The sequence below is a fragment of the Ambystoma mexicanum genome, chromosome 2q, assembly GCF_040938575.1.
Source record: "Ambystoma mexicanum isolate Mex_15411 chromosome 2q, UKY_AmexF1_1, whole genome shotgun sequence".
In the NCBI taxonomy this organism is placed as follows: Eukaryota; Metazoa; Chordata; class Amphibia; order Caudata; family Ambystomatidae; genus Ambystoma; species Ambystoma mexicanum.
The window spans coordinates 994177907-994191114 of record NC_090924.1 but is presented as its reverse complement, the minus strand read 5'-3'; the positions used below and the strand labels follow the sequence as shown (position 1 = coordinate 994191114).

At 42.4% G+C, this 13208-nt stretch overlaps 1 protein-coding gene across 3 annotated transcripts in view; it reads right to left on the bottom strand.

The window, feature by feature from the left end:
* CNTNAP2 (contactin associated protein 2) overlaps positions 1-13208 on the bottom strand; it is a 3301953-nt gene that overhangs the window by 2425547 nt on the left and 863198 nt on the right. The window lies entirely within an intron of this gene.

Genomic DNA, 13208 nt, shown 5'->3' with positions numbered 1-13208 from the left:
CGTTTTTTGATGCTCGAAGCAGAATGGATTTAATGGATTTATAATAAATGTATGGTGGCATGTATGACACACACATGTACAAAATTATGAACATGGTGTAGCTTTTTTGAAGCCATTGCAAAGGCTTTTGTTTTGAACCAAAATAGATAATGCAAACACCACACTAACAGGACCCCAAAAAAGAATGACTAAGCCAAAGACAAATATGCATGGCAGGCCACATATTAGGCACTTACTGGATAAGACTCGTATATAGACTGTCAAACCCTCTAATTTCTTGGAATACTCCTAGCTATCTGTCAACACACAGACCATCTAAAATGGTTCCTAAATTCTTTTCACAACAAAGCTTTGACAGCTGGAAATACCATATATCATAGTAGCATGTGGTAACACAATCTGAAGCTCCTTCCTATCTGTCTTTGATGAGACCCAAATGTTATAATGTAGGAAAATGCCAGCACATCCATTTTTCATGAAATACAGTATCAGTGAAGTATGACAGTGAATCTGCCATTTCTATTTGCACTCTGCCATGCAGACCATTGTGTCATTGCTGCACATTGATTTTAGCCTATCAGGTCTTTGTTTTCTTTTATTAGGCCATTTCATTTATAGTGACACTTTGATTTAAAGTATTTTAGGTGCTCATCAGTTTTTACTAGTTTGTTCTTCAGTAATTATTGTGCTCGTTGATTTAATTTAAAAATCGTTTTTATATTGTTTCCCTTTGCTGCTAAATGGGGGCTTTATTTTACCCTTATCTGCTTCTTGTGCATCTGCTGCTGTGGATCGCATATTTCAATCCACCTAGATTCGACTTTCTTCCTTCTGCCTGAAGTACGTGGAGCTACAATTCCCAGCACTTCCTTTAGTCCTGGTGCCTATTAACCATTGGTCAGGCGTGTTAGCGCTGGCGCATCAGGGGCTAGCCGGTCTATGCCGGTCTGTGATGCTGGTACGCCCGGCGCTGTGCTCCTGTACCAGCTGGTAAGTTTGTACATCTATTGCTTTACATATACCATTTATGCATCCATTGGATGCGATCTGTGCAGCCAAAGCAAAATTAAATATGCAGCCCTCTCCTGCTAACATGTCCCTTATTGGGAGCCACACTGAGGTGTTCCCAGATCGCATTAATACAGAGGTTAATACAACCATGCCGCCAATCATCATGGGCCCTCTGGCCCCACCTCCAATTAGCACATATAGTATTCAGAATACTTTTCAGCAAGAGTGAGATAATACTAATACTATAGTTAGTCCACTGGTGGAATCTACAGTACCTGAAGATCCATTATCAGTACATAATGTGAGATTCCCACTATGTTTGCACGTGACACAATAGACGAGGAGGAGTATGGAATATGCTCTAAGATTCACAGCCCTGAACACTTTGATTTACCCCAAAGAAGGGACCAGAAATATTGGCTCAAAGTAATTTTGTTGTACACAAGAACGTTAGTGAAACATGCCACTGATGTAGCATCTTACATAGAAGATCAAAACCTTGACATATGTGCTCGATGCTGGGACTGGCAAGAGGGCAGAGGTGTCAGAGTTGCCATTATAAATAAAGTCTATTTAGAGGTTTGAGAGACAGACTGGAGGGGTCCAGATGGCTGTGAAACACCTTCTGTTAAAATCAGGACAGATGTAGAAACCACAGTTAATATGGTGTTGATCTATAGACCTCCGTCTGCCATGCCAGATTTTACCTCATATGTATGTAATATGTTATTACCTCTGCTTAACACCACTACCAAATTGATGTTACTGGGTGAAATCAATTTGGGGTTGGGCAGTCAAACAGATCGTTTGGCAAAGGGCTTAGAAGTTGCACTTCGTAACTTGGGCTTTATGCACCGGATTAGTGTTGCCACCCATTTAGGAGTGAATACCCTTGATTGACTGGCCTCGCATAATATTGAGATTAATGAACTCTCTATTTATCCTTGCCCATGGTCCAATCAATCTTATCAAGTTTACTATAGTACCTGGGAAAAGGATAAGGACTAACACAACCACTAAACTCCAATAACTTCCAGAAATACTAGAAGGATGTTCCCAGTATCCCTACAAGGCTGGATTACTCTTCTAGCAGAGAGAGTAGGCAGTATGGAGTCAGTGGATGGCATGGCAAAGGCATATCATGAATGTTTGTCCAAAGCAACTCATGCTATAGCACTTTTGAGAACTAGATTAGTTTTAGGAAAAAAAAGTGAATAAATGGTTCACTCCAGATCTTCAAAAGCTTAAACCTAAAGAAAAAAATGCTGCTGTGCTTGGAAACTCTGTAAAACTATCTTGGAGAAGGATGCATGTTACATTGCTGCCAAAAACTATAAGTCCCCCGGCGTGTGGCCCCTGGAAACACCTTGGCTGTATAGGTGCCATCCAAACGTTCAATAAATAAAATAAATAAATAAACCTGCACCCTGCCTCGCTTTCACTCATGCACCATTCCCAAAACAAAGTGAAGCAAGATCAGACTAAGTGAAGGCAACTAGGGCAGTCAGGGAGGTATGGGTCATGTTGTTGGGCATCTGGATTGACATTTCTACTCCTTCCTCATCACAACCAAGTTTTGTTTTCCTTTTTTATCCATAGTGCCCTGAGTGTGATATAGCAACACCTATTCCTTCGCATCCACCCTCACAGGCCAGAAGTATCAAGAAACCAACACTGATTTATGGCCCATTAGTGAGACTCAATCACTTTTAAATGATTTAAACTCGACTGGTGGCAGCAGTGTGCCAGCAGTGTATTCAAAGACCCCTAAACATCCTGGCAAGCCGGGAGATCATCGCAAACAGTGTGGGGTGCACAATAAAACCTTCCGAACTTGTTTGTGCTGTCCGAGAAATGCTCCCAAGGAGAGGAAGGGTGTTAAATGCCTCAGCACCCTGTTATGCCCTGAAAAGTATATGCCACTCTGAAATGCTAAATAAAGGAAAAAGTATTTCTATCCCTGTTCGAGGAAAGAAATGCATACAAGCTCCTACCACTGGTGTTCCACTTAAAAGAAGTTGGGTAAGACTTTGGGAATCCCCCTGTGTGCATTCCAAATAGGCACACGGGACAGTGTTTCATCTCTGTGCGTTTCAAAGCACACAGCATTTCTGAATTCAGGATGTGCATTGAAATTCCCAGAAATTCCCAAAGGGGGTGGAATAGGACATCTGAATGTGCCCACCCGTGATGTACATATTCAGATGGCCTTTGGGAATAGGGTGCATGTTTTTTGGGTGTGAGAGATGAAATCTTGCAACAACATTTGTCTTTCTCGTCCAGTCATGAACAGCTAAATGCTCTTCTCCCCATTAGGCACCCTTTCCCTGTGAGCATAGTACAGGCGCATGCAATTAACAATATGCAATGCCCAAATCCGTGGGAACTAATGCTTAATTATACCCACCAACAATGCCCACCCATAAAAGGGCCAGCCAAAGTACAAGTAGTCCTCAGATGTTGTTATCCCGATTTGCACAATGCCGTGACTCATGTCCTGCCTGCGTCACATAAAACAAAAGCATGAAGAAAACCACGATCTCAGTAGGGCATCAACAATGTCCGAGGTCCTGGGTCTGACCAGTTCTCTTAACCTCCTTCCTTGAAAAAAAATGATTCTAGAAACAAAGGGAAACAAGGCCAGGGCATCATAACCTCCTCGACAAATTTGAGCCTGCTGCTGGTTCATAGAATTAGTACATATCCTGTAACTGTGTTCCGTGCACTTTGCAGTCCTACATCGCTGTCTGACTTACTGAGTGCCATGCTGGGACTGTGTAGCCTGTTTGCATAGTGGGTGTCTTTGGTGCCAGAAGAAGTCTGATCAGAATATATTTAGGATTTTCCATAACCGGATTATACCATTGTTTAGCAGGATGTTGAAAGGTTGAAAGCAGTAATGACCTGTACAACTAAATCTGACCTGTTTGATGATGTGTGCAGGTGGCAAATATAGAACACATTCAAATCACCTATTAAGATTAGATATGCTGGCAAATATGTGTTTTATTATTTTTATTCTTACGGTCTAGCCGACACAATTCTGTGTTCCATCTGTTTAAGAAACACAATGAAAGAACTACAAGAATAAAAACATTATCGAACAATGCATTTGTTACAAAGTTAAAATGATAGTAAATCTAATTTGTGTAGCACTTTTAGCACTTCATTGGTTAATAAAATGCCATGCGCTGCAGTTAATCTCTTTCAGAATTCGTTCATATACAGTCCGTCCTCTCCGTGGACAAAACGTTCAAGCATCTTAGTTCTTAGTTCTTCAGTGCCAGTGCAGTCCATCATGATATGTTTTAAAGTCGGCAGGTAAGGTTTTTTGCAAAGTTCACAAGAGATGTTGTCTGGTGATGCTTTATTTCGGATCAACTTCATTTCCCCGGTGGGCAGTAGGTTGAGGCGAAACCTCAGGAAATGTGATCTGCCTGTTGAACTTGGACATTTCCTGAGGTACCTGGCACCTGGGTTTGTCCAGCAGGGAGAGTGGTTTTGCTACCCTAGAATTTTGACCATTTGATATGGTGTTTATCCAATAGTTTCTGAGCATTGAGGTTTTGATTTTTTGCAGGTTCTTTATGAGTTCATCCTCTGTACATTGACTTGTGTTTGCGCATTTCGCGAGCCGCACTTGTTAAATTGTTTAGGAAATTGTTGGATTGGTCATTTAGCTGCATCTAGATATTTTCAATTAGAGAGCCAGGAGGGGCAAGTCGTACTGTCCTGAACAGTGACATAATCTTCCAGTCTACTTGGTTTTGCATGGATGGAAGGCCTAGCTCATATCTCAGACAGCAGATAGGGAGGCTCATTGGTAGACCAGGTGTTTTTTTCCAAATTTGGCCTTCTATCCGATCCCACTTTACACTTTTGGTCATAGGATTGGTTTCAACTGCCATATAACAAGAAAGGGATTACGTTTGATTTATAGAACTTTATCAAGGGCAACAGTGAAAACCGACAGAAGGTACACAGCAATTTCTTCATTTGACATGTGAATTGGTCCGCCTTGGTATCTAAGGCAAGCTCGAATGTCGCCAATGTAGGAAAAGCCCTCAATTTAAAGCCCAGATATTTGATCCCATTGTCGATCAGTACTGACTGCTTGTTTAGGTTCCAGCTGAAATTCTGAGAAGGTTTATCAGGCCTTTTGAATTTCACTATTTGTGATTTGGCTAGATTAATGGACAAGTCATTGATGTGTGCATAATGCTCCAAGTCTTTTAGCATTCTTTGTAGCCCACTGGGTGCATTATCTAGTAGTACGTATCGTATGCGTATGTGATCCAGTTGAGTCTTTCTCCCCCAACTCTCGGGCTATTTAATGCAAAAGGACCTCGTACCACTCCCAAGTCTGGTAGATATAAGTTGAAGAGAAGGGAGGCTATTATGCAACCCTGGCGCACTCCCCTTGCTGTAGTTATGTCATGGGGTTCAGTCTGCCTTGTAGTTTTGATTCATTGTGAAGCAAGACTACAATCACTAGAAGGGACAATGAAATTCCCCAGGCTTTAAGTTTGTTCCACATGCGCTCTCTGTTGATAGTAACGAACGCCTGTGACAGGCCAGCCCAGGCGCTGCACAAGGTAGGACCCCCCTTTGCCCAAGACTTCTCGCATACCATACTCATAAGAAGCCCCTTTATGGGTGTGCCTATTCCCTTTCAGAAGCCCAATTGATGCTTAGATAGAATTCCATTGGTTTTGACCCAAGCTTTCAATTCTGTTAGTATTAGGCCTGAGAAGATCTTACTATCGACGTCCAAAAGGGCAATCGGGCGATAGTTCTTAGGATTTGCCCAGTCACCCATTTTGGAGATTGGGATTACAACGGCTCGTTTCCATGATTCTGGAAGACATTTCCGTCTGAGGATTTCCCCAAACAGTCTCTACAGAATTGAAGCCCACAGATCTATGTCAAGTTTCATGGTCTGATTGGAGAAGCCATTAAGACCCGCCGCCCGAGAAGAGGAGGATTCCTTGATTAGCTCTGTTATAACATCTTTTGTTATGTTGACTTGCCATGGAGTGTCCCCTTCAAATTTAAAGAGTTCATCCGATGGTTTCTTGTAGAGATTGCCAAAGTTGACTCAAAGATGATGTTACCCTGGATCAGGGCTTGTGGAGCGTAAACATTTTTAACTAAGGACCACACATTTCTCAAGTCTTTTTGTTGAAGAGACTCAAGCATGATCTCACCACCATTCTGTATGCATAACTGTCTATGGTTTCTTAACAAGTTTCTGTAGTTATTTTTTAAAGATTTTAATGTTATTGCATAATGTCACAGGCCAAACGAAAGGATTTTGTAAGAAGTTTTTTTGTGCGGTTTGACTATCATATGCATGATTAAGTTTGGGAAATGTATTTCTTTTCCCTGGTTTAAGCTGATCTAATTCAGAAAGGAAATCTGTGAAGGACTTTAGTGAACAAAGTTTTTGTCATTCAAATTCAGCAGCCGTATTCCAATGATGTTTGATTTTTTGGTACATGACAAGACCATTTTTCTTGAACTTCCTAATCCGGTTTTTGCCCCCAGTGACAGCTATTTCCGTTGTGTACATAATTATTGTTGTGTGTTGTCTGTAAGTGCACATTTTGCTTCCAACATATTATTATCACTGGCTGTCAGTTGCAAAAGTTGAAAACTGGTAAATTTTGAGAATGTATTTTTGGATAGGAACATATAATTGATAATTGAGCCTTCAGCTCCTTGCTTCCATGTTAATTTCGGTGGGATGTGACCCTCTATGTTGCCATTTGCCATTGTGAGCACCCATTCGTTCATATACAGGCACCGTTGTTTGTCTTTGATGTTGACCTTACTTGTTTTGATTTTCATGCTTTGGGTAGTGCTGAGAATGTATTGTGAGTTCAGTTCAACAGCGATGGGCAGTGGAAAGTCTTTGTACATATTTTCCACACTAGAAATGACTGATGTCATTGATTTTAAAAACGATGTCTGAGTTGTCACTGCAGGATTCCAAAATAGGCAAGTGGCCGCTATCTTCACAGGCTTAGCAATTTCTTTAGTTACTATGCCAATAGCTAGGATGATAGGAAAATAAATGCTGATAAGAAAGGATTTTGGTGTGGTTGAGTTATGAACAGCAATTAGGAGACTGCCAGAGGGGAGGGGGGGGGCACCCTTTTCTTTTTTTCATGCTAATTGATTAAATGTTGTGAAGTCGTCTACGCCTATATCTCTCAACAGCCATGTTTCCTGAAATAGCACCAGATCAAAGGTGCCAAGCACATGTTTCCATCAGCTGGGGTCTTTAAAGGAGCTGCAGCCACGTGTGTTTCAGGCATAGCATGCTGAACTATTTTTTGGCTAGAGAGAGACATTTGCTAGTCCCCGTTTCACTAGGACCTGTGTAATTATTTCTGGAATTAGGGGACAGATTTGCGTGTTTAGGGCTGAGTCATCATCTGATGTCTTTCCATCCTGGCTCGGTCTATCGTTATTTTGGAACGTGGTCTTACTCCATCATGGCTCTTTTGAATCACTCATGTCTTACTCTTGTACGACACCATGAACAGTTTCAGGGAGAAATTCTGTCACCCGGATTCCGACCTTGCTAAGGTCATATATGGCATCTATCAGCGCTCTTTCGCCCATCCAAGATTTAAATCCTAGCTCTACGATGTGCGCATGTTTTATGAGAGGGAATCACACATATTCTAGGTCCTAAGAAGAAAAAAAGTAAAGCGTTGGTATTTTTTTGAAAATGGATAAGGGATGACTTCTGTTGATGGTTTGGTAGACTGTCGTTAGAAGGGCCTTCCATCCATATTCTTGGTATGGCAAATGGATTATCTTTGGTAGCATTGGTGAATTGTTTGCCTTTAAGCTCTTCAATCTCTGTCCGGCTATTGCTTGCTTGCTGTGTGGATGTACTTGCTTTCATTTTGTTTTGCGCCATTGTCCAGGCATGATGAGTTTGTTTGTTTGGTTATTTTGCTCCGTTTCATTTTATTGCCGTTCCGGTGATGTCACATTGGGCCTCATTACGACCCAGGCGGTAAGGGGTTTACGCCAGCGTAAACATCGCCGACCCTTACCGCCTGAGTACGAGATCCCTTAGCGCCATGGCGGATCTAACACCTGCTTTTAGCAGGTGTAAAAATCCATGGCGCTAAGGGACCTTGATGTTAATTACGCCACCGTAATTTACGGTGGCGTAATTAACGCCTTCCCCACTCCCATTATGCCCTATGGGGAAAAAATGGGAATGGGGAAGGGTAAATGGGGATTGGGGACTTACCGCCCCGCCACGGTCGGAATGGGGCGGTAAGTCCGCCAACCCCCATGGCGGAGTTGGCAACTTAGCGCCATGGTCCATGGTGCCAATAGCGCCATGGACCTCCGCCAAGGTCGTAATGAGGCCCATTGTCTTTATCCCTGCTAATAATTTCACAGTGACGCTTTAGAAATATTGGTGCTATTTTGGGCATCAGATTTCTCCCAATTTGTCGCTTCTGCCTGTGAAAGGGTTGCATGCAAGTGGCTCACTTATTGGCTGAATGTCATTCTCGGCGAATGCTTGATGGTGGTCTGTTTGTGAAGCTTGTTCTACTAGCTTTCGCAGATGTTGTTCTGTTATACCTTTTTTTTTGTTGGGCATGTCTTGGATCAGTTTTCTGTGGGCCAGTGTCCGACTCTTCTTTTTTTGGGGGTGATATTTTGCTGAAAAGGCAAGAGTTTTTGGCTCTTGTATTTTTCTTCTTCCTTGAATGTTTTACGTTGTCCCTCTTGCTCAGAGGGGTAGATGATGAAGCAGAAATTTCAGAGGACTCATTTACTAAAGAGGCCAAGTTGTCATTAGGTCTCTTGGTCTTTCTCTTTTTTCTTCCCTTCTGAGATGCGGTCTGCTCCTGTTTGGAGGTGGATGATATTTGTTGAGGACACACTCCTCCTATAATCTCAGATGGTATTGAGGCCAGGTTGCTTTGATTTTTTCTAGGGACGCTTGGCTCATATCCTCTTTGGGTAAGTCTAATGAATTCTTCCAAAACTCTTTTTGACAGCGGTGTGTCATCCAAGTCGCAGTATATAACTGCATCCATGATGGGGTCAGTAGTTGTCCTTTTGTTGGAAATGCAGTTAGTTTCCCTTCCAAGGCGGAAATCTTCCCTTCTAAGAGTTCCATGTGCTGGCTCATTAGTTTCATAGCTGCATGCATTTGACCAATGTTCATGGTTCCTTTGATTGCCTCTGCTTTTAGATCTTATAGGGCAACTATTATTTGTGTACTCAGGGTTGTCTGGATAATGGCCACAGCCAACTTGCATTTTTCTGTTTCCGTTGTCATCGCCATTAGGGCCTTCGAATGACTCTGAACTTCATCTTTCACTAGCTCGAACACGTTCACCAGCGAATTCAGGACAAAACCCAGGGCAGATAGTGTATTGCTGTTTACTTCCCCTGCGTCTCAGTGTTCCATTTCTTGAGTCTGTGGTTGATCTGGATGCGTTGGAATGTTCTTAAGCCTCCGTTTTTCCAAAGCTTCAATCTTATGTGTCTTCTTTGTGACTGCCCGTTCAGTTTGCTTTACTGTGAGCTGTGTTGTTGTGGGGGGAGGGAGTGATCCAGAACAAATTTCATTATAGCCTATTCCCCCCTTTCTGCTGATCTTGTCATTATGTTCAACTGTCACATGAGTTACCATTGTTCTTTATCCAGATCTGTACAATTTATGTCTCCCAGACTCTGACTGGGAAGTAGTCGTTCATTTTTACTTTAGTGTGTCTGCTGTGAAGGTAGATTTGAGGTGAGGGGCTGGTATGGATTACTCTTCTATTGTAGCAGATTCTGCTAGTGTGGACCTCACTCTGTTATTTTCAGAGCTCTCTGTTTTGTCTGTCTGCCAGAATTTGCCCATGAGAGGTTTGTTGGCTGCCTCAGTTTTATTGGATTTGATTAGGGTCTGGTGCCAACTTTTCTCAGAAGGTGAGTGGTCTAATTCTGGGGCCCTTAAATCTGCTCTTTGTTTTTGTGTATTTTTTAAATGTTTTAAATTAAAAACATTTCATTGATTTTGTTTCCTTCTTTCTGAGCTGTTTAGGTTTGGAATTTGGGTTGGTTTGTGTGGCCCGCAGTCACCAACTCAGGAATAGCGAGGAATGTGAGGATAGCCACACATGAGTACACAGATAGCAAGGATAATCTGAAGGCTATTTGCTGCCCAGGCACACTGTAACCTCGCTGTTTGAGTGAAGCGCAGGAGAGATTGCTAACTGGTGCAACTCGGCATTAGTAAGCTCCGCAGTTCAGATAGTCTCTAGTAGGGAACACGCTGTGAGGGAAGCACTTCACTGCTACTCCTCTTCTGTCACGGCTCAAGGGCCAATAGCTGTAGTCACCGTTCCTGGAGGGAGCAGGAGGTCTTTGCTTTTCTCGTAATGTAATGCAATCTTCATTCATTGACTATTCCCAACATGTAAATCAATTATAGTAATGTTGAATTAGATAGGTTAACAATACCTTTTAGATGTTACAGCTGATTGTTGCACTAGAAAGTGTCACTAGGCATTGCGTTTATAGCATAGCATCATAGGCATTACAATAACATGTTGTCAAGGGGGTGGGCTGCTCTTAAATCCTTTAAATAGCAGTTTGCCATCTTTGGTTATTAATAGGGCTAATAGTATGTGTAGAGCTCTGGCATTCATGGTTAGGAAAGGGAAGCAATCCACACATGCAGATGGAGGGATGTATTGCTGTGCAGTCTTCGGATTCTGAGCAAACACCATAGACACTGAAATCTTGATGTCCATGTAGAGGAAAGGAAAGGTACGGGGAGATGACAGGATTTATTCCAGTGTAGCCGTGTGATCACAGTCAAACATTATATTGCAAGGTCTTGTCCATCAGGAATAAAGGAAATGAAACAGCACATCGAGTTGAAGGGATTCAATGCAGTGGAGCTTTGCGATCTTTTGTGGGAAGTATATTCTGAGCTTTGGTCTTCCAGCCATAGGGAAGTAAGCAATCATCACACCAGTCAATACTGGGGTTGAAGGGCCTCATTATGTGTATCCATGTGCTTTTGGGCAATCAGCAGATCCAGAGAGCTTGACAAATAATGCCAACACCAATACAGCGGTAAAGTCTTTAGAGAAAAATATCTCTGATTGGAGCTTGATCAGACAATGGCATGCAGATGGTGTCTAAAGAAATGAATTTCCTCCTAGAGAAGACAGCGATCAAGCATAGAAGAGCAGCTTTGTATCACCCTCAATGCAATGAAAGTATCAATCAATCACATGTTAATGGATGGTGTCAAACATTCTTTGTGGTCTGGTGTTGACTTGGAGCAAAAGCTGCAACGAAGAGCTGTGGGATCAAAGTTAGCACCAGTCACAGTCAAGGGTCTGATTCCTTTTGAGGTACTAAAAGCTAGGAAACCAAATACACGGTTATGTTCTGGGTGGATGAAGCAGAAACATGTGAAGGTCTGGGATTTTGAGATGCATAATATGAAAGCCAAGCTTGGCTATAATGAGAACTGTCCCTGTGTGAATACAATAGTGAATATGGGGGATAAGAGCAATGCCAAAATCTGCTGGGCTATCAAAAGGAGTTCATCTGTATTTTCTGACCCCTTGAAGGTCATTAAGGTGTGGTCACGTTCTGTCAAATTGGAAGATGCATCTGTGTGGAACAAAATCAGAGATGGTAAAGTGTGTCTGATTCTGGTGCATGTGATAAGGGTGTGGTGTGTTCGGGTATTCTTGAATATGGGGTCTCTCAATTACACTTAACCCATGATCCCTCAATTGAATTGTTTTATGTAATTTCACATTATTCATGATTCCCCTTTGTCTCTAATGCTTTGCTGCGCTGAGGTCATCAAAAACCTCTGATGTCATGGGGTTTGAGAAGCGAGGAGGCTGAAAGGATGGTTAGAGGTGTGGGTGTAACTATCCCTCATGTGGGGTCCTGTATCTACTTAACTTATTCAATAAAGAGAAATACCTACAAAGAGATACTACACCCAGGAGCTGCCCTACACATTTCTGCAATAGGGGCATGCTTAATAAAGCCTGCTGATTCTGCCTTGGCTCTTGTGGAATGAGCCCGATGTCTCTCCAGAACTGAAAGCCCTCTCAAGCCATAAGCTTTTGCGATACACGAGACAACCCACCAGGCAATGGAAGCCTTAGCAGCTTTCTTACCAGGTGAAAGATCACCATATGTGACAAAAAGTTGGTGTGTTTTTCTGAATGGTTTTGTTCTTCCTAAATAAACTTCTAGAGTGCGTCACACATCCAGATTATGTGAGACCTCTTTGGCCGGAGAAGAATGTGGTCTGGGATGAAAAGCTGGAAGGAATATCTCTTGTTTTAGAAAAAATCTGATACATCCTTTGGTAAGAAGGAGGGCACCGTACGAAGGACTGCCTTATCATTTTGAAAAACAAGATAAGGTTCCTCTGAAGATAGAGCCTGAAGCTCTCCTTCTCTCCTTGCTGAAGTAACAGCTACTAAAAAAGTTGTTTTCCATGTTAAGGGATCCAAATTACAAGAAACCGTGCGCATTACTGGCTTGTGCATTAATTTAGAAAGAACCAGATTCAAATCCCTCTGAGGTGGAGGACACAAATAGGCAGATGTAAGCGAAGGAGGCCTTAAAAATGCTTCTGGATTGCCTCATTTGAAAGGCGAAAATATTTTTTCTCTTTATTCAAATAAGCCCCTATTGCCGACAAATAGTGTTTGCAAGTGTCAACTTTCACACCCGTATCTACCATTGAAGTTGAAAAAGTTATCCTGGGACTCAAACCGTCCAACTGTAAAGGGGATCAATGCCCTGCTCAACTAATTAAAGATGCTGCGAGAGAATTATCGCCATTCATAACCAAACTCCTCAACTCATCCTTCACCACTGGCACTTTACCGAATAACTTGAAAGAGTCGTGGGTCCTGCCACTCCTAAAGAAGCAAACCCTCGACCCGGCCATTCCTACCAATTTTAGGCCTATCACGACCGTGCCCTTTCTTCTAAAAATTTTAGACAACGTGGCATACATGCAAATACAAATCTTCCTTGAATCCAACCACCTGCTCGGAACCCGCCAATCTGGATTCCGCCCACAGCATGGAACTGAGACTGCCCTTATCGATCTCAAGGCCCAAATAGATCAATGTAGGGACAATGGCCAAGCAGCCTTACTCCTCCTGCTA